The following is a 25,627-nucleotide window of genomic DNA, read 5'->3' on the forward strand; positions in this document are numbered from 1 at the left end:
AAAATGGTAAAAACGTCTGAAACAGCAGATGAATCATTTCGTGTAAGTAATTAACCTACAATATGGTGGGGAACTTTGTCAAACGGCAGAGTTGCTGAGTTTCTTAGCTTGCATAGTAAGTCATAACTCATTCAAAAAACAACCCTTCTAAAATTACATTGCAGTGCCGTGACCCGGATTCGAACCGGGGTTGCTGCGACCACAACGCAGAGTACTAACCACTATACGATCACGGCCGGCTACAAGAGCTGGCTTTGTAAAGCCTACATAGGCTGTGAAAGTGATGTGCACAAGCTGGCTAAACTCTTTTCATTTTGGTCTCGATAATGAATAAACTGAAGAAACAGTGGAGCTTTACACAGTCGGTAGGTTTTTTCTCATTCAAAAAGTGCCCTTTTTCCGTGACATTGGAATATCTCAATTGCATCCTCCTCACGTCATCTCTAATTCTCTAAACCCATTGGTGAGAAAACCTGAGTGCCCTCCCCTCTGACCTTCTCCACCAATGTGAACAATAAAAAGGTACTGCTGAGATTTGAACTCAGGATCTCCTGTTTACTAGACAGGCACTTTAACCAACTAAGCCACAGCACCCATAAAAGTCATATATGTTGCAGATGTGAACACCCACACCTATTTGAATCAAACCAGTCTCATTAATTTAACCCACATCTCTGTGTAGCAAAATCACATCACAAAAGAGATGTCTTTTACTAATATTGGAAACGATACAGACACCTTCAATTGTCTAGCAACAGGGTTTCTTAAGCTACGTTTTGGGACGCTAAGTGGGCCTGAGCATGTGAGAGGCAGTGTTGCCAAATCCTCAGGAAGGAAAGTAGCTATTGCTGGTCCTAAAAGTAGCTAGAAGTCGCTAAATGACGTCATCACATAATTTTCATAATTGGCCAAGTGGATGTAATTGTGATTGACGCTGTAGGAGAGAGGAATAACGCCTCGGGAGAGACAAAAAGTGAGTAAAAAACACCCTAAGTATGTTTAGAACTACAATTGAACTTTCTTCTGTCGATTCTTGTCTTTTTTCTGAATACTCACTAAATATAGCGACAAAGTCGCTAAGTTGGCAACACTGGTGAGAGGTGGGTAGCGAGATATCAGTAATCAATGGTAATCACATACTATTTCTTCGTAACTATGATCATTCGAGGACAGTACATTTTTCATTTGGGTCTCGAGATGAATAAACTCAAGAACCTCTGACATGAATTCTTAAACTATGATTTGGGACCCAAAGCGGTTATTAACATGTCATAGGTGGGTCGCGAGATATGAGTGAACATTCAGAATCATATACTATTTCTTCATAATGTTGGTCGTTCGAGGACACTGCATTTCTCATTTGGCTCTCGAGCTTAAAAATGGTAAAAACGTCTGAAACAGCAGATGAATGATTTCGTGTAAGTAATTAACCTACAATATGGTGGGGAACTTTGTCAAACGGCAGAGTTGCTGAGTTTCTTAGCTTGCATAGCAAGTCTTAACTCATTCAAAAAACAACCCTTCTAAAATTACATTGCAGTGCCGTGACCCGGATTCGAACCGGGGTTGCTGCGACCACAACACAGAGTACTAACCACTATACGATCACGGCCGGCTTCAAGAGGTGGCTTTGTAAAGCCTTCATAGACTGTGAAAGTGATGTGCACAAGCTGGCTAAACTCTTTTCATTTTGGTCTCGATAATGAATAAACTGAAGAAACAATGGAGCTTTTTACACAGTCGGTAGGTTTTTTCTCATTCAAAAAGTGCCCTTTTTCCGTGACATTGGAATATCTCAATTGCATCCTCCTCACGTCATCTCTAATTCTCTAAACCCATTGGTGAGAAAACCTGAGTGCCCTCCCCTCTGACCTTCTCCACCAATGTGAACAATAAAAAGGTACTGCTGAGATTTGAACTCAGGATCTCCTGTTTACTAGACAGGCACTTTAACCAACTAAGCCACAGCACCCATAAAAGCCATATATGTTGCAGATGTGAACACCCACACCTATTTGAATCAAACCAGTCTCATTAATTTAACCCACATCTCTGTCTAGCAAAATCACATCACAAAAGAGATGTCTTTTACTAATATTGGAAACGATACAGACACCTTCAATTGTCTAGCAACAGGGTTTCTTAAGCTACGTTTTGGGACGCAAAGTGGGCCTGAGCATGTGAGAGGCAGTGTTGCCAAATCCTCAGGAAGGAAAGTAGCTATTGCTGGTCCTAAAAGTAGCTAGAAGTCGCTAAATGACGTCATCACATAATTTTCATAATTGGCCAAGTGGATGTAATTGTGATTGACGCTGTAGGAGAGAGGAATAACGTCTCGGGAGAGACAAAAAGTGAGTAAAAAACACCCTAAGTATGTTTAGAACTACAATTGAACTTTCTTCTGTCGATTCTTGTCTTTTTTCTAAATATTCACTAAATATAGCGACAAAGTCGCTAAGTTGGCAACACTGGTGAGAGGTGGGTAGCGAGATATCAGTAATCAATGGTAATCACATACTATTTCTTCGTAACTATGATCATTCGAGGACAGTACATTTTTCATTTGGGTCTCGAGATGAATAAACTCAAGAACCTCTGACATGAATTCTTAAACTATGATTTGGGACCATAAGCGGTTATTAACATGTCATAGGTGGGTCGCGAGATATGAGTGAACATTCAGAATCATACACTATTTCTTCATAATGTTGGTCGTTCGAGGACACTGCATTTCTCATTTGGCTTTGGAGCTTAAAAATGGTAAAAACGTCTGAAACAGCAGATGAATCATTTCGTGTAAGTAATTAACCTACAATATGGTGGGGAACTTTGTCAAACGGCAGAGTTGCTGAGTTTCTTAGCTTGCATAGTAAGTCATAACTCATTCAAAAAACAACCCTTCTAAAATTACATTGCAGTGCCGTGACCCAGATTCGAACCTGGGTTGCTGCGACCACAACGCAGAGTACTAACCACTATACGATCACGGCCGGCTACAAGAGCTGGCTTTGTAAAGCCTACATTGGCTGTGAAAGTGATGTGCACAAGCTGGCTAAACTCTTTTCATTTTGGTCTCGATAATGAATAAACTGAAGAAACAGTGGAGCTTTACACAGTCGGTAGGTTTTTTCTCATTCAAAAAGTGCCCTTTTTCCGTGACATTGGAATATCTCAATTGCATCCTCCTCACGTCATCTCTAATTCTCTAAACCCATTGGTGAGAAAACCTGAGTGCCCTCCCCTCTGACCTTCTCCACCAATGTGAACAATAAAAAGGTACTGCTGAGATTTGAACTCAGGATCTCCTGTTAACTAGACAGGCACTTTAACCAACTAAGCCACAGCACCCATAAAAGTCATATATGTTGCAGATGTGAACACCCACACCTATTTGAATCAAACCAGTCTCATTAATTTAACCCACATCTCTGTCTAGCAAAATCACATCACAAAAGAGATGTCTTTTACTAATATTGGAAACGATACAGACACCTTCAATTGTCTAGCAACAGGGTTTCTTAAGCTACGTTTTGGGACGCTAAGTGGGCCTGAGCATGTGAGAGGCAGTGTTGCCAAATCCTCAGGAAGGAAAGTAGCTATTGCTGGTCCTAAAAGTAGCTAGAAGTCGCTAAATGACGTCATCACATAATTTTCATAATTGGCCAAGTGGATGTAATTGTGATTGACGCTGTAGGAGAGAGGAATAACGCCTCGGGAGAGACAAAAAGTGAGTAAAAAACACCCTAAGTATGTTTAGAACTACAATTGAACTTTCTTCTGTCGATTCTTGTCTTTTTTCTGAATACTCACTAAATATAGCGACAAAGTCGCTAAGTTGGCAACACTGGTGAGAGGTGGGTAGCGAGATATCAGTAATCAATGGTAATCACATACTATTTCTTCGTAACTATGATCATTCGAGGACAGTACATTTTTCATTTGGGTCTCGAGATGAATAAACTCAAGAACCTCTGACATGAATTCTTAAACTATGATTTGGGACCATAAGCGGTTATTAACATGTCATAGGTGGGTCGCGAGATATGAGTGAACATTCAGAATCATACACTATTTCTTCATAATGTTGGTCGTTCGAGGACACTGCATTTCTCATTTGGCTCTCGAGCTTAAAAATGGTAAAAACGTCTGAAACAGCAGATGAATCATTTCGTGTAAGTAATTAACCTACAATATGGTGGGGAACTTTGTCAAACGGCAGAGTTGCTGAGTTTCTTAGCTTGCATAGTAAGTCATAACTCATTCAAAAAACAACCCTTCTAAAATTACATTGCAGTGCCGTGACCCGGATTCGAACCGGGGTTGCTGCGACCACAACGCAGAGTACTAACCACTATACGATCACGGCCGGCTACAAGAGCTGGCTTTGTAAAGCCTACATAGGCTGTGAAAGTGATGTGCACAAGCTGGCTAAACTCTTTTCATTTTGGTCTCGATAATGAATAAACTGAAGAAACAGTGGAGCTTTACACAGTCGGTAGGTTTTTTCTCATTCAAAAAGTGCCCTTTTTCCGTGACATTGGAATATCTCAATTGCATCCTCCTCACGTCATCTCTAATTCTCTAAACCCATTGGTGAGAAAACCTGAGTGCCCTCCCCTCTGACCTTCTCCACCAATGTGAACAATAAAAAGGTACTGCTGAGATTTGAACTCAGGATCTCCTGTTTACTAGACAGGCACTTTAACCAACTAAGCCACAGCACCCATAAAAGTCATATATGTTGCAGATGTGAACACCCACACCTATTTGAATCAAACCAGTCTCATTAATTTAACCCACATCTCTGTCTAGCAAAATCACATCACAAAAGAGATGTCTTTTACTAATATTGGAAACGATACAGACACCTTCAATTGTCTAGCAACAGGGTTTCTTAAGCTACGTTTTGGGACGCTAAGTGGGCCTGAGCATGTGAGAGGCAGTGTTGCCAAATCCTCAGGAAGGAAAGTAGCTATTGCTGGTCCTAAAAGTAGCTAGAAGTCGCTAAATGACGTCATCACATAATTTTCATAATTGGCCAAGTGGATGTAATTGTGATTGACGCTGTAGGAGAGAGGAATAACGTCTCGGGAGAGACAAAAAGTGAGTAAAAAACACCCTAAGTATGTTTAGAACTACAATTGAACTTTCTTCTGTCGATTCTTGTCTTTTTTCTAAATATTCACTAAATATAGCGACAAAGTCGCTAAGTTGGCAACACTGGTGAGAGGTGGGTAGCGAGATATCAGTAATCAATGGTAATCACATACTATTTCTTCGTAACTATGATCATTCGAGGACAGTACATTTTTCATTTGGGTCTCGAGATGAATAAACTCAAGAACCTCTGACATGAATTCTTAAACTATGATTTGGGACTATAAGCGGTTATTAACATGTCATAGGTGGGTCGCGAGATATGAGTGAACATTCAGAATCATACACTATTTCTTCATAATGTTGGTCGTTCGAGGACACTGCATTTCTCATTTGGCTCTGGAGCTTAAAAATGGTAAAAACGTCTGAAACAGCAGATGAATCATTTCGTGTAAGTAATTAACCTACAATATGGTGGGGAACTTTGTCAAACGGCAGAGTTGCTGAGTTTCTTAGCTTGCATAGTAAGTCATAACTCATTCAAAAAACAACCCTTCTAAAATTACATTGCAGTGCCGTGACCCGGATTCGAACCGGGGTTGCTGCGACCACAACACAGAATACTAACCACTATACGATCACGGCCGGCTTCAAGAGGTGGCTTTGTAAAGCCTACATAGACTGTGAAAGTGATGTGCACAAGCTGGCTAAACTCTTTTCATTTTGGTCTCGATAATGAATAAACTGAAGAAACAATGGAGCTTTTTACACAGTCGGTAGGTTTTTTCTCATTCAAAAAGTGCCCTTTTTCCGTGACATTGGAATATCTCAATTGCATCCTCCTCACGTCATCTCTAATTCTCTAAACCCATTGGTGAGAAAACCTGAGTGCCCTCCCCTCTGACCTTCTCCACCAATGTGAACAATAAAAAGGTACTGCTGAGATTTGAACTCAGGATCTCCTGTTTACTGGACAGGCACTTTAACCAACTAAGCCACAGCACCCATAAAAGCCATATATGTTGCAGATGTGAACACCCACACCTATTTGAATCAAACCAGTCTCATTAATTTAACCCACATCTCTGTCTAGCAAAATCACATCACAAAAGAGATGTCTTTTACTAATATTGGAAACGATACAGACACCTTCAATTGTCTAGCAACAGGGTTTCTTAAGCTACGTTTTGGGACGCAAAGTGGGCCTGAGCATGTGAGAGGCAGTGTTGCCAAATCCTCAGGAAGGAAAGTAGCTATTGCTGGTCCTAAAAGTAGCTAGAAGTCGCTAAATGACGTCATCACATAATTTTCATAATTGGCCAAGTGGATGTAATTGTGATTGACGCTGTAGGAGAGAGGAATAACGTCTCGGGAGAGACAAAAAGTGAGTAAAAAACACCCTAAGTATGTTTAGAACTACAATTGAACTTTCTTCTGTCGATTCTTGTCTTTTTTCTAAATATTCACTAAATATAGCGACAAAGTCGCTAAGTTGGCAACACTGGTGAGAGGTGGGTAGCGAGATATCAGTAATCAATGGTAATCACATACTATTTCTTCGTAACTATGATCATTCGAGGACAGTACATTTTTCATTTGGGTCTCGAGATGAATAAACTCAAGAACCTCTGACATGAATTCTTAAACTATGATTTGGGACCATAAGCGGTTATTAACATGTCATAGGTGGGTCGCGAGATATGAGTGAACATTCAGAATCATACACTATTTCTTCATAATGTTGGTCGTTCGAGGACACTGCATTTCTCATTTGGCTCTGGAGCTTAAAAATGGTAAAAACGTCTGAAACAGCAGATGAATCATTTCGTGTAAGTAATTAACCTACAATATGGTGGGGAACTTTGTCAAACGGCAGAGTTGCTGAGTTTCTTAGCTTGCATAGTAAGTCATAACTCATTCAAAAAACAACCCTTCTAAAATTACATTGCAGTGCCGTGACCCGGATTCGAACCTGGGTTGCTGCGACCACAACGCAGAGTACTAACCACTATACGATCACGGCCGGCTACAAGAGCTGGCTTTGTAAAGCCTACATAGGCTGTGAAAGTGATGTGCACAAGCTGGCTAAACTCTTTTCATTTTGGTCTCGATAATGAATAAACTGAAGAAACAGTGGAGCTTTACACAGTCGGTAGGTTTTTTCTCATTCAAAAAGTGCCCTTTTTCCGTGACATTGGAATATCTCAATTGCATCCTCCTCACGTCATCTCTAATTCTCTAAACCCATTGGTGAGAAAACCTGAGTGCCCTCCCCTCTGACCTTCTCCACCAATGTGAACAATAAAAAGGTACTGCTGAGATTTGAACTCAGGATCTCCTGTTTACTAGACAGGCACTTTAACCAACTAAGCCACAGCACCCATAAAAGTCATATATGTTGCAGATGTGAACACCCACACCTATTTGAATCAAACCAGTCTCATTAATTTAACCCACATCTCTGTCTAGCAAAATCACATCACAAAAGAGATGTCTTTTACTAATATTGGAAACGATACAGACACCTTCAATTGTCTAGCAACAGGGTTTCTTAAGCTACGTTTTGGGACGCTAAGTGGGCCTGAGCATGTGAGAGGCAGTGTTGCCAAATCCTCAGGAAGGAAAGTAGCTATTGCTGGTCCTAAAAGTAGCTAGAAGTCGCTAAATGACGTCATCACATAATTTTCATAATTGGCCAAGTGGATGTAATTGTGATTGACGCTGTAGGAGAGAGGAATAACGCCTCGGGAGAGACAAAAAGTGAGTAAAAAACACCCTAAGTATGTTTAGAACTACAATTGAACTTTCTTCTGTCGATTCTTGTCTTTTTTCTGAATACTCACTAAATATAGCGACAAAGTCGCTAAGTTGGCAACACTGGTGAGAGGTGGGTAGCGAGATATCAGTAATCAATGGTAATCACATACTATTTCTTCGTAACTATGATCATTCGAGGACAGTACATTTTTCATTTGGGTCTCGAGATGAATAAACTCAAGAACCTCTGACATGAATTCTTAAACTATGATTTGGGACCCAAAGCGGTTATTAACATGTCATAGGTGGGTCGCGAGATATGAGTGAACATTCAGAATCATATACTATTTCTTCATAATGTTGGTCGTTCGAGGACACTGCATTTCTCATTTGGCTCTCGAGCTTAAAAATGGTAAAAACGTCTGAAACAGCAGATGAATGATTTCGTGTAAGTAATTAACCTACAATATGGTGGGGAACTTTGTCAAACGGCAGAGTTGCTGAGTTTCTTAGCTTGCATAGCAAGTCTTAACTCATTCAAAAAACAACCCTTCTAAAATTACATTGCAGTGCCGTGACCCGGATTCGAACCGGGGTTGCTGCGACCACAACACAGAGTACTAACCACTATACGATCACGGCCGGCTTCAAGAGGTGGCTTTGTAAAGCCTACATAGACTGTGAAAGTGATGTGCACAAGCTGGCTAAACTCTTTTCATTTTGGTCTCGATAATGAATAAACTGAAGAAACAATGGAGCTTTTTACACAGTCGGTAGGTTTTTTCTCATTCAAAAAGTGCCCTTTTTCCGTGACATTGGAATATCTCAATTGCATCCTCCTCACGTCATCTCTAATTCTCTAAACCCATTGGTGAGAAAACCTGAGTGCCCTCCCCTCTGACCTTCTCCACCAATGTGAACAATAAAAAGGTACTGCTGAGATTTGAACTCAGGATCTCCTGTTTACTGGACAGGCACTTTAACCAACTAAGCCACAGCACCCATAAAAGCCATATATGTTGCAGATGTGAACACCCACACCTATTTGAATCAAACCAGTCTCATTAATTTAACCCACATCTCTGTCTAGCAAAATCACATCACAAAAGAGATGTCTTTTACTAATATTGGAAACGATACAGACACCTTCAATTGTCTAGCAACAGGGTTTCTTAAGCTACGTTTTGGGACGCAAAGTGGGCCTGGCGGGTAGCGAGATATCAGTAATCAATGGTAATCACATACTATTTCTTCGTAACTATGATCATTCGAGGACAGTACATTTTTCATTTGGGTCTCGAGATGAATAAACTCAAGAACCTCTGACATGAATTCTTAAACTATGATTTGGGACCATAAGCGGTTATTAACATGTCATAGGTGGGTCGCGAGATATGAGTGAACATTCAGAATCATACACTATTTCTTCATAATGTTGGTCGTTCGAGGACACTGCATTTCTCATTTGGCTCTGGAGCTTAAAAATGGTAAAAACGTCTGAAACAGCAGATGAATCATTTCGTGTAAGTAATTAACCTACAATATGGTGGGGAACTTTGTCAAACGGCAGAGTTGCTGAGTTTCTTAGCTTGCATAGTAAGTCATAACTCATTCAAAAAACAACCCTTCTAAAATTACATTGCAGTGCCATGACCCGGATTCGAACCTGGGTTGCTGCGACCACAACGCAGAGTACTAACCACTATACGATCACGGCCGGCTACAAGAGCTGGCTTTGTAAAGCCTACATAGGCTGTGAAAGTGATGTGCACAAGCTGGCTAAACTCTTTTCATTTTGGTCTCGATAATGAATAAACTGAAGAAACAGTGGAGCTTTACACAGTCGGTAGGTTTTTTCTCATTCAAAAAGTGCCCTTTTTCCGTGACATTGGAATATCTCAATTGCATCCTCCTCACGTCATCTCTAATTCTCTAAACCCATTGGTGAGAAAACCTGAGTGCCCTCCCCTCTGACCTTCTCCACCAATGTGAACAATAAAAAGGTACTGCTGAGATTTGAACTCAGGATCTCCTGTTTACTAGACAGGCACTTTAACCAACTAAGCCACAGCACCCATAAAAGTCATATATGTTGCAGATGTGAACACCCACACCTATTTGAATCAAACCAGTCTCATTAATTTAACCCACATCTCTGTCTAGCAAAATCACATCACAAAAGAGATGTCTTTTACTAATATTGGAAACGATACAGACACCTTCAATTGTCTAGCAACAGGGTTTCTTAAGCTACGTTTTGGGACGCTAAGTGGGCCTGAGCATGTGAGAGGCAGTGTTGCCAAATCCTCAGGAAGGAAAGTAGCTATTGCTGGTCCTAAAAGTAGCTAGAAGTCGCTAAATGACGTCATCACATAATTTTCATAATTGGCCAAGTGGATGTAATTGTGATTGACGCTGTAGGAGAGAGGAATAACGCCTCGGGAGAGACAAAAAGTGAGTAAAAAACACCCTAAGTATGTTTAGAACTACAATTGAACTTTCTTCTGTCGATTCTTGTCTTTTTTCTGAATACTCACTAAATATAGCGACAAAGTCGCTAAGTTGGCAACACTGGTGAGAGGTGGGTAGCGAGATATCAGTAATCAATGGTAATCACATACTATTTCTTCGTAACTATGATCATTCGAGGACAGTACATTTTTCATTTGGGTCTCGAGATGAATAAACTCAAGAACCTCTGACATGAATTCTTAAACTATGATTTGGGACCCAAAGCGGTTATTAACATGTCATAGGTGGGTCGCGAGATATGAGTGAACATTCAGAATCATATACTATTTCTTCATAATGTTGGTCGTTCGAGGACACTGCATTTCTCATTTGGCTCTCGAGCTTAAAAATGGTAAAAACGTCTGAAACAGCAGATGAATGATTTCGTGTAAGTAATTAACCTACAATATGGTGGGGAACTTTGTCAAACGGCAGAGTTGCTGAGTTTCTTAGCTTGCATAGCAAGTCTTAACTCATTCAAAAAACAACCCTTCTAAAATTACATTGCAGTGCCGTGACCCGGATTCGAACCGGGGTTGCTGCGACCACAACACAGAGTACTAACCACTATACGATCACGGCCGGCTTCAAGAGGTGGCTTTGTAAAGCCTACATAGACTGTGAAAGTGATGTGCACAAGCTGGCTAAACTCTTTTCATTTTGGTCTCGATAATGAATAAACTGAAGAAACAATGGAGCTTTTTACACAGTCGGTAGGTTTTTTCTCATTCAAAAAGTGCCCTTTTTCCGTGACATTGGAATATCTCAATTGCATCCTCCTCACGTCATCTCTAATTCTCTAAACCCATTGGTGAGAAAACCTGAGTGCCCTCCCCTCTGACCTTCTCCACCAATGTGAACAATAAAAAGGTACTGCTGAGATTTGAACTCAGGATCTCCTGTTTACTGGACAGGCACTTTAACCAACTAAGCCACAGCACCCATAAAAGCCATATATGTTGCAGATGTGAACACCCACACCTATTTGAATCAAACCAGTCTCATTAATTTAACCCACATCTCTGTCTAGCAAAATCACATCACAAAAGAGATGTCTTTTACTAATATTGGAAACGATACAGACACCTTCAATTGTCTAGCAACAGGGTTTCTTAAGCTACGTTTTGGGACGCAAAGTGGGCCTGAGCATGTGAGAGGCAGTGTTGCCAAATCCTCAGGAAGGAAAGTAGCTATTGCTGGTCCTAAAAGTAGCTAGAAGTCGCTAAATGACGTCATCACATAATTTTCATAATTGGCCAAGTGGATGTAATTGTGATTGACGCTGTAGGAGAGAGGAATAACGTCTCGGGAGAGACAAAAAGTGAGTAAAAAACACCCTAAGTATGTTTAGAACTACAATTGAACTTTCTTCTGTCGATTCTTGTCTTTTTTCTAAATATTCACTAAATATAGCGACAAAGTCGCTAAGTTGGCAACACTGGTGAGAGGTGGGTAGCGAGATATCAGTAATCAATGGTAATCACATACTATTTCTTCGTAACTATGATCATTCGAGGACAGTAAATTTTTCATTTGGGTCTCGAGATGAATAAACTCAAGAACCTCTGACATGAATTCTTAAACTATGATTTGGGACCATAAGCGGTTATTAACATGTCATAGGTGGGTCGCGAGATATGAGTGAACATTCAGAATCATACACTATTTCTTCATAATGTTGGTCGTTCGAGGACACTGCATTTCTCATTTGGCTCTGGAGCTTAAAAATGGTAAAAACGTCTGAAACAGCAGATGAATCATTTCGTGTAAGTAATTAACCTACAATATGGTGGGGAACTTTGTCAAACGGCAGAGTTGCTGAGTTTCTTAGCTTGCATAGTAAGTCATAACTCATTCAAAAAACAACCCTTCTAAAATTACATTGCAGTGCCGTGACCCGGATTCGAACCTGGGTTGCTGCGACCACAACGCAGAGTACTAACCACTATACGATCACGGCCGGCTACAAGAGCTGGCTTTGTAAAGCCTACATAGGCTGTGAAAGTGATGTGCACAAGCTGGCTAAACTCTTTTCATTTTGGTCTCGATAATGAATAAACTGAAGAAACAGTGGAGCTTTACACAGTCGGTAGGTTTTTTCTCATTCAAAAAGTGCCCTTTTTCCGTGACATTGGAATATCTCAATTGCATCCTCCTCACGTCATCTCTAATTCTCTAAACCCATTGGTGAGAAAACCTGAGTGCCCTCCCCTCTGACCTTCTCCACCAATGTGAACAATAAAAAGGTACTGCTGAGATTTGAACTCAGGATCTCCTGTTTACTAGACAGGCACTTTAACCAACTAAGCCACAGCACCCATAAAAGTCATATATGTTGCAGATGTGAACACCCACACCTATTTGAATCAAACCAGTCTCATTAATTTAACCCACATCTCTGTCTAGCAAAATCACATCACAAAAGAGATGTCTTTTACTAATATTGGAAACGATACAGACACATTCAATTGTCTAGCAACAGGGTTTCTTAAGCTACGTTTTGGGACGCAAAGTGGGCCTGAGCATGTGAGAGGCAGTGTTGCCAAATCCTCAGGAAGGAAAGTAGCTATTGCTGGTCCTAAAAGTAGCTAGAAGTCGCTAAATGACGTCATCACATAATTTTCATAATTGGCCAAGTGGATGTAATTGTGATTGACGCTGTAGGAGAGAGGAATAACGTCTCGGGAGAGACAAAAAGTGAGTAAAAAACACCCTAAGTATGTTTAGAACTACAATTGAACTTTCTTCTGTCGATTCTTGTCTTTTTTCTGAATACCTCCTAAATATAGCGACAAAGTCGCTAAGTTGGCAACACTGGTGAGAGGTGGGTAGCGAGATATCAGTAATCAATGGTAATGACATACTATTTCTTCGTAACTATGATCATTCGAGGACAGTACATTTTTCATTTGGGTCTCGAGATGAATAAACTCAAGAACCTCTGACATGAATTCTTAAACTATGATTTGGGACCCAAAGCGGTTATTAACATGTCATAGGTGGGTCGCGAGATATGAGTGAACATTCAGAATCATATACTATTTCTTCATAATGTTGGTCGTTCGAGGACACTGCATTTCTCATTTGGCTCTGGAGCTTAAAAATGGTAAAAACGTCTGAAACAGCAGATGAATCATTTCGTGTAAGTAATTAACCTACAATATGGTGGGGAACTTTGTCAAACGGCAGAGTTGCTGAGTTTCTTAGCTTGCATAGTAAGTCTTAACTCATTCAAAAAACAACCCTTCTAAAATTACATTGCAGTGCCGTGACCCGGATTCGAACCGGGGTTGCTGCGACCACAACGCAGAGTACTAACCACTATACGATCACGGCCGGCTACAAGAGCTGGCTTTGTAAAGCCTACATAGGCTGTGAAAGTGATGTGCACAAGCTGGCTAAACTCTTTTCATTTTGGTCTCGATAATGAATAAACTGAAGAAACAGTGGAGCTTTACACAGTCGGTAGGTTTTTTCTCATTCAAAAAGTGCCCTTTTTCCGTGACATCGGGATATCTCAATTGCATCCTCCTCACGTCATCTCTAATTCTCTAAACCCATTGGTGAGAAAACCTGAGTGCCCTCCCCTCTGACCTTCTCCACCAATGTGAACAATAAAAAGGTACTGCTGAGATTTGAACTCAGGATCTCCTGTTTACTAGACAGGCACTTTAACCAACTAAGCCACAGCACCCATAAAAGTCATATATGTTGCAGATGTGAACACCCACACCTATTTGAATCAAACCAGTCTCATTAATTTAACCCACATCTCTGTCTAGCAAAATCACATCACAAAAGAGATGTCTTTTACTAACATTGGAAACGATACAGACACCTTCAATTGTCTAGCAACAGGGTTTCTTAAGCTACATTTTGGGACGCAAAGTGGGCCTGAGCATGTGAGAGGCAGTGTTGCCAAATCCTCAGGAAGGAAAGTAGCTATTGCTGGTCCTAAAAGTAGCTAGAAGTCGCTAAATGACGTCATCACATAATTTTCATAATTGGCCAAGTGGATGTAATTGTGATTGACGCTGTAGGAGAGAGGAATAACGTCTCGGGAGAGACAAAAAGTGAGTAAAAAACACCCTAAGTATGTTTAGAACTACAATTGAACTTTCTTCTGTCGATTCTTGTCTTTTTTCTGAATACTCACTAAATATAGCGACAAAGTCGCTAAGTTGGCAACACTGGTGAGAAGTGGGTAGCGAGATATCAGTAATCAATGGTAATCACATACTATTTCTTCGTAACTATGATCATTCGAGGACAGTACATTTTTCATTTGGGTCTCGAGATGAATAAACTCAAGAACCTCTGACATGAATTCTTAAACTATGATTTGGGACCCAAAGCGGATATTAACATGTCATAGGTGGGTCGCGAGATATGAGTGAACATTCAGAATCATACACTATTTCTTCATAATGTTGGTCGTTCGAGGACACTGCATTTCTCATTTGGCTCTGGAGCTTAAAAATTGTAAAAACGTCTGAAACAGCAGATGAATCATTTCGTGCAAGTAATTAACCTACAATATGGTGGGGAACTTTGTCAAACGGCAGAGTTGCTGAGTTTCTTAGCCTGCATAGTAAGTCTTAACTCATTCAAAAAACAACCCTTCTAAAATTACATTGCAGTGCCGTGACCCGGATTCTGACCGGGGTTGCTGCGATCACAACGCAGAGTACTAACCACTATACGATCACGGCCGGCTACAAGAACTGGCTTTGTAAAGCCTACATAGGCTGTGAAAGTGATGTGCACAAGCTGGCTAAACTCTTTTCATTTTGATCTCGATAATGAATAAACTGAAGAAACAGTGGAGCTTTACACAGTCGGTAGGTTTTTTCTCATTCAAAAAGTGCCCTTTTTCCGTGACATCGGGATATCTCAATTGCATCCTCCTCACGTCATCTCTAATTCTCTAAACCCATTGGTGAGAAAACCTGAGTGCCCTCCCCTCTGACCTTCTCCACCAATGTGAACAATAAAAAGGTACTGCTGAGATTTGAACTCAGGATCTCCTGTTTACTAGACAGGCACTTTAACCAACTAAGCCACAGCACCCATAAAAGTCATATATGTTGCAGATGTGAACACCCACACCTATTTGAATCAAACCAGTCTCATTAATTTAACCCACATCTCTGTCTAGCAAAATCACATCACAAAAGAGATGTCTTTTACTAACATTGGAAACGATACAGACACCTTCAATTGTCTAGCAACAGGGTTTCTTAAGCTACATTTTGGGACGCAAAGTGGGCCTGAGCATGTGAGAGGCAGTGTTGCCAAATCCTCAGGAAGGAAAGTAGCTATTGCTGGTCCTAAAAGTAGCTAGAAGTCGCTAAATGACGTCATCACATAATTTTCATAATTGGCCAAGTGGATGTAATTGTGATTGACGCTGTAGGAGAGAGGAATAACGTCTCGGGAGAGACAAAAAGTGAGTAAAAAACACCCTAAGTATGTTTAGAACTACAATTGAACTTTCTTCTGTCGATTCTTGACTTTTTTCTGAATACCTCCTAAATATAGCGACAAAGTCGCTAAGTTGGCAACACTGGTGAGAGGTGGGTAGCGAGATATCAGTAATCAATGGTAATCACATACTATTTCTTCGTAACTATGATCATTCGAGGACAGTACATTTTTCATTTGGGTCTCGAGATGAATAAACTCAAGAACCTCTGACATGAATTCTTAAACTATGATTTGGGACCCAAAGCGGTTATTAACATGTCATAGGTGGGTCGCGAGATATGAGTGAACATTCAGAATCATATACTATTTCTTCATAATGTTGGTCGTTCGAGGACACTGCATTTCTCATTTGGCTCTGGAGCTTAAAAATTGTAAAAACGTCTGAAACAGCAGATGAATCATTTTGTGTAAGTAATTAACCTACAATATGGTGGGGAACTTTGTCAAACGGCAGAGTTGCTGAGTTTCTTAGCTTGCATAGTAAGTCTTAACTCATTCAAAAAACAACCCTTCTAAAATTACATTGCAGTGCCGTGACCCGGATTCGAACCGGGGTTGCTGCGACCACAACGCGGAGTACTAACCACTATACGATCACGGCCGGCTACAAGAGCTGGCTTTGTAAAGCCTACATAGGCTGTGAAAGTGATGTGCACAAGCTGGCTAAACTCTTTTCATTTTGGTCTCGATAATGAATAAACTGAAGAAACAGTGGAGCTTTACACAGTCGGTAGGTTTTTTCTCATTCAAAAAGTGCCCTTTTTCCGTGACATTGGAATATCTCAATTGCATCCTCCTCACGTCATCTCTAATTCTCTAAACCCATTGGTGAGAAAACCTGAGTGCCCTCCCCTCTGACCTTCTCCACCAATGTGAACAATAAAAAGGTACTGCTGAGATTTGAACTCAGGATCTCCTGTTTACTAGACAGGCACTTTAACCAACTAAGCCACAGCACCCATAAAAGTCATATATGTTGCAGATGTGAACACCCACACCTATTTGAATCAAACCAGTCTCATTAATTTAACCCACATCTCTGTCTAGCAAAATCACATCACAAAAGAGATGTCTTTTACTAATATTGGAAACGATACAGACACCTTCAATTGTCTAGCAACAGGGTTTCTTAAGCTACGTTTTGGGACGCAAAGTGGGCCTGAGCATGTGAGAGGCAGTGTTGCCAAATCCTCAGGAAGGAAAGTAGCTATTGCTGGTCCTAAAAGTAGCTAGAAGTCGCTAAATGACGTCATCACATAATTTTCATAATTGGCCAAGTGGATGTAATTGTGATTGACGCTGTAGGAGAGAGGAATAACGTCTCGGGAGAGACAAAAAGTGAGTAAAAAACACCCTAAGTATGTTTAGAACTACAATTGAACTTTCTTCTGTCGATTCTTGTCTTTTTTCTGAATACTCACTAAATATAGCGACAAAGTCGCTAAGTTGGCAACACTGGTGAGAAGTGGGTAGCGAGATATCAGTAATCAATGGTAATCACATACTATTTCTTCGTAACTATGATCATTCGAGGACAGTACATTTTTCATTTGGGTCTCGAGATGAATAAACTCAAGAACCTCTGACATGAATTCTTAAACTATGATTTGGGACCCAAAGCGGATATTAACATGTCATAGGTGGGTCGCGAGATATGAGTGAACATTCAGAATCATACACTATTTCTTCATAATGTTGGTCGTTCGAGGACACTGCATTTCTCATTTGGCTCTGGAGCTTAAAAATTGTAAAAACGTCTGAAACAGCAGATGAATCATTTCGTGCAAGTAATTAACCTACAATATGGTGGGGAACTTTGTCAAACGGCAGAGTTGCTGAGTTTCTTAGCCTGCATAGTAAGTCTTAACTCATTCAAAAAACAACCCTTCTAAAATTACATTGCAGTGCCGTGACCCGGATTCGAACCGGGGTTGCTGCAATCACAACGCAGAGTACTAACCACTATACGATCACGGCCGGCTACAAGAACTGGCTTTGTAAAGCCTACATAGGCTGTGAAAGTGATGTGCACAAGCTGGCTAAACTCTTTTCATTTTGATCTCGATAATGAATAAACTGAAGAAACAGTGGAGCTTTACACAGTCGGTAGGTTTTTTCTCATTCAAAAAGTGCCCTTTTTCCGTGACATCGGGATATCTCAATTGCATCCTCCTCACGTCATCTCTAATTCTCTAAACCCATTGGTGAGAAAACCTGAGTGCCCTCCCCTCTGACCTTCTCCACCAATGTGAACAATAAAAAGGTACTGCTGAGATTTGAACTCAGGATCTCCTGTTTACTAGACAGGCACTTTAACCAACTAAGCCACAGCACCCATAAAAGTCATATATGTTGCAGATGTGAACACCCACACCTATTTGAATCAAACCAGTCTCATTAATTTAACCCACATCTCTGTCTAGCAAAATCACATCACAAAAGAGATGTCTTTTACTAACATTGGAAACGATACAGACACCTTCAATTGTCTAGCAACAGGGTTTCTTAAGCTACATTTTGGGACGCAAAGTGGGCCTGAGCATGTGAGAGGCAGTGTTGCCAAATCCTCAGGAAGGAAAGTAGCTATTGCTGGTCCTAAAAGTAGCTAGAAGTCGCTAAATGACGTCATCACATAATTTTCATAATTGGCCAAGTGGATGTAATTGTGATTGACGCTGTAGGAGAGAGGAATAACGTCTCGGGAGAGACAAAAAGTGAGTAAAAAACACCCTAAGTATGTTTAGAACTACAATTGAACTTTCTTCTGTCGATTCTTGTCTTTTTTCTGAATACCTCCTAAATATAGCGACAAAGTCGCTAAGTTGGCAACACTGGTGAGAGGTGGGTAGCGAGATATCAGTAATCAATGGTAATCACATACTATTTCTTCGTAACTATGATCATTCGAGGACAGTACATTTTTCATTTGGGTCTCGAGATGAATAAACTCAAGAACCTCTGACATGAATTCTTAAACTATGATTTGGGACCCAAAGCGGTTATTAACATGTCATAGGTGGGTCGCGAGATATGAGTGAACATTCAGAATCATATACTATTTCTTCATAATGTTGGTCGTTCGAGGACACTGCATTTCTCATTTGGCTCTGGAGCTTAAAAATTGTAAAAACGTCTGAAACAGCAGATGAATCATTTTGTGTAAGTAATTAACCTACAATATGGTGGGGAACTTTGTCAAACGGCAGAGTTGCTGAGTTTCTTAGCTTGCATAGTAAGTCTTAACTCATTCAAAAAACAACCCTTCTAAAATTACATTGCAGTGCCGTGACCCGGATTCGAACCGGGGTTGCTGCGACCACAACGCAGAGTACTAACCACTATACGATCACGGCCGGCTACAAGAGCTGGCTTTGTAAAGCCTACATAGGCTATGAAAGTGATGTGCACAAGCTGGCTAAACTCTTTTAATTTTGGTCTCGATAATGAATAAACTGAAGAAACAGTGGAGCTTTACACAGTCGGTAGGTTTTTTCTCATTCAAAAAGTGCCCTTTTTCCGTGACATTGGAATATCTCAATTGCATCCTCCTCACGTCATCTCTAATTCTCTAAACCCATTGGTGAGGAAACTTGAGTGCCCTCCCCTCTGACCTTCTCCACCAATGTGAACAATAAAAAGGTACTGCTGAGATTTGAACTCAGGATCTCCTGTTTACTAGACAGGCACTTTAACCAACTAAGCCACAGCACCCATAAAAGTCATATATGTTGCAGATGTGAACACCCACACCTATTTGAATCAAACCAGTCTCATTAATTTAACCCACATCTCTGTCTAGCAAAATCACATCACAAAAGAGATGTCTTTTACTAATATTGGAAACGATACAGACACATTCAATTGTCTAGCAACAGGGTTTCTTAAGCTACGTTTTGGGACGCAAAGTGGGCCTGAGCATGTGAGAGGCAGTGTTGCCAAATCCTCAGGAATGAAAGTAGCTATTGCTGGTCCTAAAAGTAGCTAGAAGTCGCTAAATGACGTCATCACATAATTTTCATAATTGGCCAAGTGGATGTAATTGTGATTGACGCTGTAGGAGAGAGGAATAACGTCTCGGGAGAGACAAAAAGTGAGTAAAAAACACCCTAAGTATGTTTAGAACTACAATTGAACTTTCTTCTGTCGATTCTTGTCTTTTTTCTGAATACCTCCTAAATATAGCGACAAAGTCGCTAAGTTGGCAACACTGGTGAGAGGTGGGTAGCGAGATATCAGTAATCAATGGTAATCACATACTATTTCTTCGTAACTATGATCATTCGAGGACAGTACATTTTTCATTTGGGTCTCGAGATGAATAAACTCAAGAACCTCTGACATGAATTCTTAAACTATGATTTGGGACCCAAAGCGGTTATTAACATGTCATAGGTGGGTCGCGAGATATGAGTGAACATTCAGAATCATATACTATTTCTTCATAATGTTGGTCGTTCGAGGACACTGCATTTCTCATTTGGCTCTGGAGCTTAAAAATTGTAAAAACGTCTGAAACAGCAGATGAATGATTTCGTGTAAGTAATTAACCTACAATATGGTGGGGAACTTTGTCAAACGGCAGAGTTGCTGAGTTTCTTAGCTTGCATAGTAAGTCTTAACTCATTCAAAAAACAACCCTTCTAAAATTACATTGCAGTGCCGTGACCCGGATTCGAACCGGGGTTGCTGCGACCACAACGCAGAGTACTAACCACTATACGATCACGGCCGGCTACAAGAGTTGGCTTTGTAAAGCCTACATAGGCTGTGAAAGTGATGTGCACAAGCTGGCTAAACTCTTTTCATTTTGGTCTCGATAATGAATAAACTGAAGAAACAGTGGAGCTTTACACAGTCGGTAGGTTTTTTCTCATTCAAAAAGTGCCCTTTTTCCGTGACATTGGAATATCTCAATTGCATCCTCCTCACGTCATCTCTAATTCTCTAAACCCATTGGTGAGAAAACCTGAGTGCCCTCCCCTCTGACCTTCTCCACCAATGTGAACAATAAAAAGGTACTGCTGAGATTTGAACTCAGGATCTCCTGTTTACTAGACAGGCACTTTAACCAACTAAGCCACAGCACCCATAAAAGTCATATATGTTGCAGATGTGAACACCCACACCTATTTGAATCAAACCAGTCTCATTAATTTAACCCACATCTCTGTCTAGCAAAATCACATCACAAAAGAGATGTCTTTTACTAATATTGGAAACGATACAGACACCTTCAATTGTCTAGCAACAGGGTTTCTTAAGCTACGTTTTGGGACGCAAAGTGGGCCTGAGCATGTGAGAGGCAGTGTTGCCAAATCCTCAGGAAGGAAAGTAGCTATTGCTGGTCCTAAAAGTAGCTAGAAGTCGCTAAATGACGTCATCACATAATTTTCATAATTGGCCAAGTGGATGTAATTGTGATTGACGCTGTAGGAGAGAGGAATAACGTCTCGGGAGAGACAAAAAGTGAGTAAAAAACACCCTAAGTATGTTTAGAACTACAATTGAACTTTCTTCTGTCGATTCTTGTCTTTTTTCTGAATACCTCCTAAATATAGCGACAAAGTCGCTAAGTTGGCAACACTGGTGAGAGGTGGGTAGCGAGATATCAGTAATCAATGGTAATCACATACTATTTCTTCGTAACTATGATCATTCGAGGACAGTACATTTTTCATTTGGGTCTCGAGATGAATAAACTCAAGAACCTCTGACATGAATTCTTAAACTATGATTTGGGACCCAAAGCGGTTATTAACATGTCATAGGTGGGTCGCGAGATATGAGTGAACATTCAGAATCATATACTATTTCTTCATAATGTTGGTCGTTCGAGGACACTGCATTTCTCATTTGGCTCTGGAGCTTAAAAATTGTAAAAACGTCTGAAACAGCAGATGAATGATTTCGTGTAAGTAATTAACCTACAATATGGTGGGGAACTTTGTCAAACGGCAGAGTTGCTGAGTTTCTTAGCTTGCATAGTAAGTCTTAACTCATTCAAAAAACAACCCTTCTAAAATTACATTGCAGTGCCGTGACCCGGATTCGAACCGGGGTTGCTGCGACCACAACGCAGAGTACTAACCACTATACGATCACGGCCGGCTACAAGAGTTGGCTTTGTAAAGCCTACATAGGCTGTGAAAGTGATGTGCACAAGCTGGCTAAACTCTTTTCATTTTGGTCTCGATAATGAATAAACTGAAGAAACAGTGGAGCTTTACACAGTCGGTAGGTTTTTTCTCATTCAAAAAGTGCCCTTTTTCCGTGACATTGGAATATCTCAATTGCATCCTCCTCACGTCATCTCTAATTCTCTAAACCCATTGGTGAGAAAACCTGAGTGCCCTCCCCTCTGACCTTCTCCACCAATGTGAACAATAAAAAGGTACTGCTGAGATTTGAACTCAGGATCTCCTGTTTACTAGACAGGCACTTTAACCAACTAAGCCACAGCACCCATAAAAGTCATATATGTTGCAGATGTGAACACCCACACCTATTTGAATCAAACCAGTCTCATTAATTTAACCCACATCTCTGTCTAGCAAAATCACATCACAAAAGAGATGTCTTTTACTAATATTGGAAACGATACAGACACCTTCAATTGTCTAGCAACAGGGTTTCTTAAGCTACGTTTTGGGACGCAAAGTGGGCCTGAGCATGTGAGAGGCAGTGTTGCCAAATCCTCAGGAAGGAAAGTAGCTATTGCTGGTCCTAAAAGTAGCTAGAAGTCGCTAAATGACGTCATCACATAATTTTCATAATTGGCCAAGTGGATGTAATTGTGATTGACGCTGTAGGAGAGAGGAATAACGTCTCGGGAGAGACAAAAAGTGAGTAAAAAAACACCCTAAGTATGTTGAGAACTACAATTGAACTTTCTTCTGTCGATTCTTGTCTTTTTTCTGAATACCTCCTAAATATAGCGACAAAGTCGCTAAGTTGGCAACACTGGTGAGAGGTGGGTAGCGAGATATCAGTAATCAATGGTAATCACATACTATTTCTTCGTAACTATGATCATTCGAGGACAGTACATTTTTCATTTGGGTCTCGAGATGAATAAACTCAAGAACCTCTGACATGAATTCTTAAACTATGATTTGGGACCCAAAGCGGTTATTAACATGTCATAGGTGGGTCGCGAGATATGAGTGAACATTCAGAATCATATACTATTTCTTCATAATGTTGGTCGTTCGAGGACACTGCATTTCTCATTTGGCTCTGGAGCTTAAAAATGGTAAAAACGTCTGAAACAGCAGATGAATCATTTCGTGTAAGTAATTAACCTACAATATGGTGGGGAACTTTGTCAAACGGCAGAGTTGCTGAGTTTCTTAGCTTGCATAGTAAGTCTTAACTCATTCAAAAAACAACCCTTCTAAAATTACATTGCAGTGCCGTGACCCGGATTCGAACCGGGGTTGCTGCGACCACAACGCAGAGTACTAACCACTATACGATCACGGCCGGCTACAAGAGCTGGCTTTGTAAAGCCTACATAGGCTATGAAAGTGATGTGCACAAGCTGGCTAAACTCTTTTAATTTTGGTCTCGATAATGAATAAACTGAAGAAACAGTGGAGCTTTACACAGTCGGTAGGTTTTTTCTCATTCAAAAAGTGCCCTTTTTCCGTGACATTGGAATATCTCAATTGCATCCTCCTCACGTCATCTCTAATTCTCTAAACCCATTGGTGAGGAAACTTGAGTGCCCTCCCCTCTGACCTTCTCCACCAATGTGAACAATAAAAAGGTACTGCTGAGATTTGAACTCAGGATCTCCTGTTTACTAGACAGGCACTTTAACCAACTAAGCCACAGCACCCATAAAAGTCATATATGTTGCAGATGTGAACACCCACACCTATTTGAATCAAACCAGTCTCATTAATTTAACCCACATCTCTGTCTAGCAAAATCACATCACAAAAGAGATGTCTTTTACTAATATTGGAAACGATACAGACACCTTCAATTGTCTAGCAACAGGGTTTCTTAAGCTACGTTTTGGGACGCAAAGTGGGCCTGAGCATGTGAGAGGCAGTGTTGCCAAATCCTCAGGAAGGAAAGTAGCTATTGCTGGTCCTAAAAGTAGCTAGAAGTCGCTAAATGACGTCATCACATAATTTTCATAATTGGCCAAGTGGATGTAATTGTGATTGACGCTGTAGGAGAGAGGAATAACGTCTCGGGAGAGACAAAAAGTGAGTAAAAAAACACCCTAAGTATGTTGAGAACTACAATTGAACTTTCTTCTGTCGATTCTTGTCTTTTTTCTGAATACCTCCTAAATATAGCGACAAAGTCGCTAAGTTGGCAACACTGGTGAGAGGTGGGTAGCGAGATATCAGTAATCAATGGTAATCACATACTATTTCTTCGTAACTATGATCATTCGAGGACAGTACATTTTTCATTTGGGTCTCGAGATGAATAAACTCAAGAACCTCTGACATGAATTCTTAAACTATGATTTGGGACCCAAAGCGGTTATTAACATGTCATAGGTGGGTCGCGAGATATGAGTGAACATTCAGAATCATATACTATTTCTTCATAATGTTGGTCGTTCGAGGACACTGCATTTCTCATTTGGCTCTGGAGCTTAAAAATGGTAAAAACGTCTGAAACAGCAGATGAATCATTTCGTGTAAGTAATTAACCTACAATATGGTGGGGAACTTTGTCAAACGGCAGAGTTGCTGAGTTTCTTAGCTTGCATAGTAAGTCTTAACTCATTCAAAAAACAACCCTTCTAAAATTACATTGCAGTGCCGTGACCCGGATTCAAACCGGGGTTGCTGCGACCACAACGCAGAGTACTAACCACTATACGATCACGGCCGGCTACAAGAGCTGGCTTTGTAAAGCCTACATAGGCTATGAAAGTGATGTGCACAAGCTGGCTAAACTCTTTTAATTTTGGTCTCGATAATGAATAAACTGAAGAAACAGTGGAGCTTTACACAGTCGGTAGGTTTTTTCTCATTCAAAAAGTGCCCTTTTTCCGTGACATTGGAATATCTCAATTGCATCCTCCTCACGTCATCTCTAATTCTCTAAACCCATTGGTGAGGAAACTTGAGTGCCCTCCCCTCTGACCTTCTCCACCAATGTGAACAATAAAAAGGTACTGCTGAGATTTGAACTCAGGATCTCCTGTTTACTAGACAGGCACTTTAACCAACTAAGCCACAGCACCCATAAAAGTCATATATGTTGCAGATGTGAACACCCACACCTATTTGAATCAAACCAGTCTCATTAATTTAACCCACATCTCTGTCTAGCAAAATCACATCACAAAAGAGATGTCTTTTACTAATATTGGAAACGATACAGACACATTCAATTGTCTAGCAACAGGGTTTCTTAAGCTACGTTTTGGGACGCAAAGTGGGCCTGAGCATGTGAGAGGCAGTGTTGCCAAATCCTCAGGAAGGAAAGTAGCTATTGCTGGTCCTAAAAGTAGCTAGAAGTCGCTAAATGACGTCATCACATAATTTTCATAATTGGCCAAGTGGATGTAATTGTGATTGACGCTGTAGGAGAGAGGAATAACGTCTCGGGAGAGACAAAAAGTGAGTAAAAAACACCCTAAGTATGTTTAGAACTACAATTGAACTTTCTTCTGTCGATTCTTGTCTTTTTTCTGAATACCTCCTAAATATAGCGACAAAGTCGCTAAGTTGGCAACACTGGTGAGAGGTGGGTAGCGAGATATCAGTAATCAATGGTAATCACATACTATTTCTTCGTA

At 40.5% G+C, this 25,627-nt stretch overlaps 22 non-coding genes across 22 annotated transcripts; all 22 read right to left on the reverse strand.

Moving 5' to 3' along the window:
- Positions 1 to 164: 164 nt before the first annotated feature.
- On the reverse strand, positions 165 to 236 carry trnah-gug (transfer RNA histidin (anticodon GUG)). Its single transcript has one exon. It is a non-coding gene; the product is annotated as a tRNA-His (tRNA).
- Positions 237 to 520: 284 nt separating this feature from the next.
- On the reverse strand, positions 521 to 594 carry trnat-agu (transfer RNA threonine (anticodon AGU)). The gene has a single exon. It is a non-coding gene; the product is annotated as a tRNA-Thr (tRNA).
- A 1,304-nt stretch (positions 595 to 1,898) lies between these two features.
- On the reverse strand, positions 1,899 to 1,972 carry trnat-agu (transfer RNA threonine (anticodon AGU)). Its single transcript has one exon. It is a non-coding gene; the product is annotated as a tRNA-Thr (tRNA).
- A 2,322-nt stretch (positions 1,973 to 4,294) lies between these two features.
- On the reverse strand, positions 4,295 to 4,366 carry trnah-gug (transfer RNA histidin (anticodon GUG)). The gene has a single exon. It is a non-coding gene; the product is annotated as a tRNA-His (tRNA).
- Positions 4,367 to 4,650: 284 nt separating this feature from the next.
- trnat-agu (transfer RNA threonine (anticodon AGU)) lies at positions 4,651 to 4,724 on the reverse strand. The gene has a single exon. It is a non-coding gene; the product is annotated as a tRNA-Thr (tRNA).
- Positions 4,725 to 7,404: 2,680 nt separating this feature from the next.
- On the reverse strand, positions 7,405 to 7,478 carry trnat-agu (transfer RNA threonine (anticodon AGU)). Its single transcript has one exon. It is a non-coding gene; the product is annotated as a tRNA-Thr (tRNA).
- A 2,377-nt stretch (positions 7,479 to 9,855) lies between these two features.
- On the reverse strand, positions 9,856 to 9,929 carry trnat-agu (transfer RNA threonine (anticodon AGU)). The gene has a single exon. It is a non-coding gene; the product is annotated as a tRNA-Thr (tRNA).
- A 2,680-nt stretch (positions 9,930 to 12,609) lies between these two features.
- Positions 12,610 to 12,683, reverse strand: trnat-agu (transfer RNA threonine (anticodon AGU)). The gene has a single exon. It is a non-coding gene; the product is annotated as a tRNA-Thr (tRNA).
- Positions 12,684 to 13,629: 946 nt separating this feature from the next.
- Positions 13,630 to 13,701, reverse strand: trnah-gug (transfer RNA histidin (anticodon GUG)). Its single transcript has one exon. It is a non-coding gene; the product is annotated as a tRNA-His (tRNA).
- Positions 13,702 to 13,985: 284 nt separating this feature from the next.
- On the reverse strand, positions 13,986 to 14,059 carry trnat-agu (transfer RNA threonine (anticodon AGU)). Its single transcript has one exon. It is a non-coding gene; the product is annotated as a tRNA-Thr (tRNA).
- A 1,302-nt stretch (positions 14,060 to 15,361) lies between these two features.
- Positions 15,362 to 15,435, reverse strand: trnat-agu (transfer RNA threonine (anticodon AGU)). The gene has a single exon. It is a non-coding gene; the product is annotated as a tRNA-Thr (tRNA).
- A 1,302-nt stretch (positions 15,436 to 16,737) lies between these two features.
- Positions 16,738 to 16,811, reverse strand: trnat-agu (transfer RNA threonine (anticodon AGU)). The gene has a single exon. It is a non-coding gene; the product is annotated as a tRNA-Thr (tRNA).
- A 1,302-nt stretch (positions 16,812 to 18,113) lies between these two features.
- trnat-agu (transfer RNA threonine (anticodon AGU)) lies at positions 18,114 to 18,187 on the reverse strand. Its single transcript has one exon. It is a non-coding gene; the product is annotated as a tRNA-Thr (tRNA).
- A 946-nt stretch (positions 18,188 to 19,133) lies between these two features.
- On the reverse strand, positions 19,134 to 19,205 carry trnah-gug (transfer RNA histidin (anticodon GUG)). The gene has a single exon. It is a non-coding gene; the product is annotated as a tRNA-His (tRNA).
- Positions 19,206 to 19,489: 284 nt separating this feature from the next.
- On the reverse strand, positions 19,490 to 19,563 carry trnat-agu (transfer RNA threonine (anticodon AGU)). The gene has a single exon. It is a non-coding gene; the product is annotated as a tRNA-Thr (tRNA).
- A 946-nt stretch (positions 19,564 to 20,509) lies between these two features.
- trnah-gug (transfer RNA histidin (anticodon GUG)) lies at positions 20,510 to 20,581 on the reverse strand. The gene has a single exon. It is a non-coding gene; the product is annotated as a tRNA-His (tRNA).
- A 284-nt stretch (positions 20,582 to 20,865) lies between these two features.
- Positions 20,866 to 20,939, reverse strand: trnat-agu (transfer RNA threonine (anticodon AGU)). The gene has a single exon. It is a non-coding gene; the product is annotated as a tRNA-Thr (tRNA).
- A 946-nt stretch (positions 20,940 to 21,885) lies between these two features.
- On the reverse strand, positions 21,886 to 21,957 carry trnah-gug (transfer RNA histidin (anticodon GUG)). The gene has a single exon. It is a non-coding gene; the product is annotated as a tRNA-His (tRNA).
- Positions 21,958 to 22,241: 284 nt separating this feature from the next.
- On the reverse strand, positions 22,242 to 22,315 carry trnat-agu (transfer RNA threonine (anticodon AGU)). Its single transcript has one exon. It is a non-coding gene; the product is annotated as a tRNA-Thr (tRNA).
- A 947-nt stretch (positions 22,316 to 23,262) lies between these two features.
- trnah-gug (transfer RNA histidin (anticodon GUG)) lies at positions 23,263 to 23,334 on the reverse strand. Its single transcript has one exon. It is a non-coding gene; the product is annotated as a tRNA-His (tRNA).
- Positions 23,335 to 23,618: 284 nt separating this feature from the next.
- Positions 23,619 to 23,692, reverse strand: trnat-agu (transfer RNA threonine (anticodon AGU)). Its single transcript has one exon. It is a non-coding gene; the product is annotated as a tRNA-Thr (tRNA).
- A 1,303-nt stretch (positions 23,693 to 24,995) lies between these two features.
- trnat-agu (transfer RNA threonine (anticodon AGU)) lies at positions 24,996 to 25,069 on the reverse strand. The gene has a single exon. It is a non-coding gene; the product is annotated as a tRNA-Thr (tRNA).
- Positions 25,070 to 25,627: the final 558 nt, after the last annotated feature.

This window comes from Oncorhynchus mykiss, chromosome 16, assembly GCF_057628025.1.
Source record: "Oncorhynchus mykiss isolate SJ-2025 chromosome 16, ASM5762802v1, whole genome shotgun sequence".
Lineage (NCBI taxonomy): Eukaryota > Metazoa > Chordata > Actinopteri > Salmoniformes > Salmonidae > Oncorhynchus > Oncorhynchus mykiss.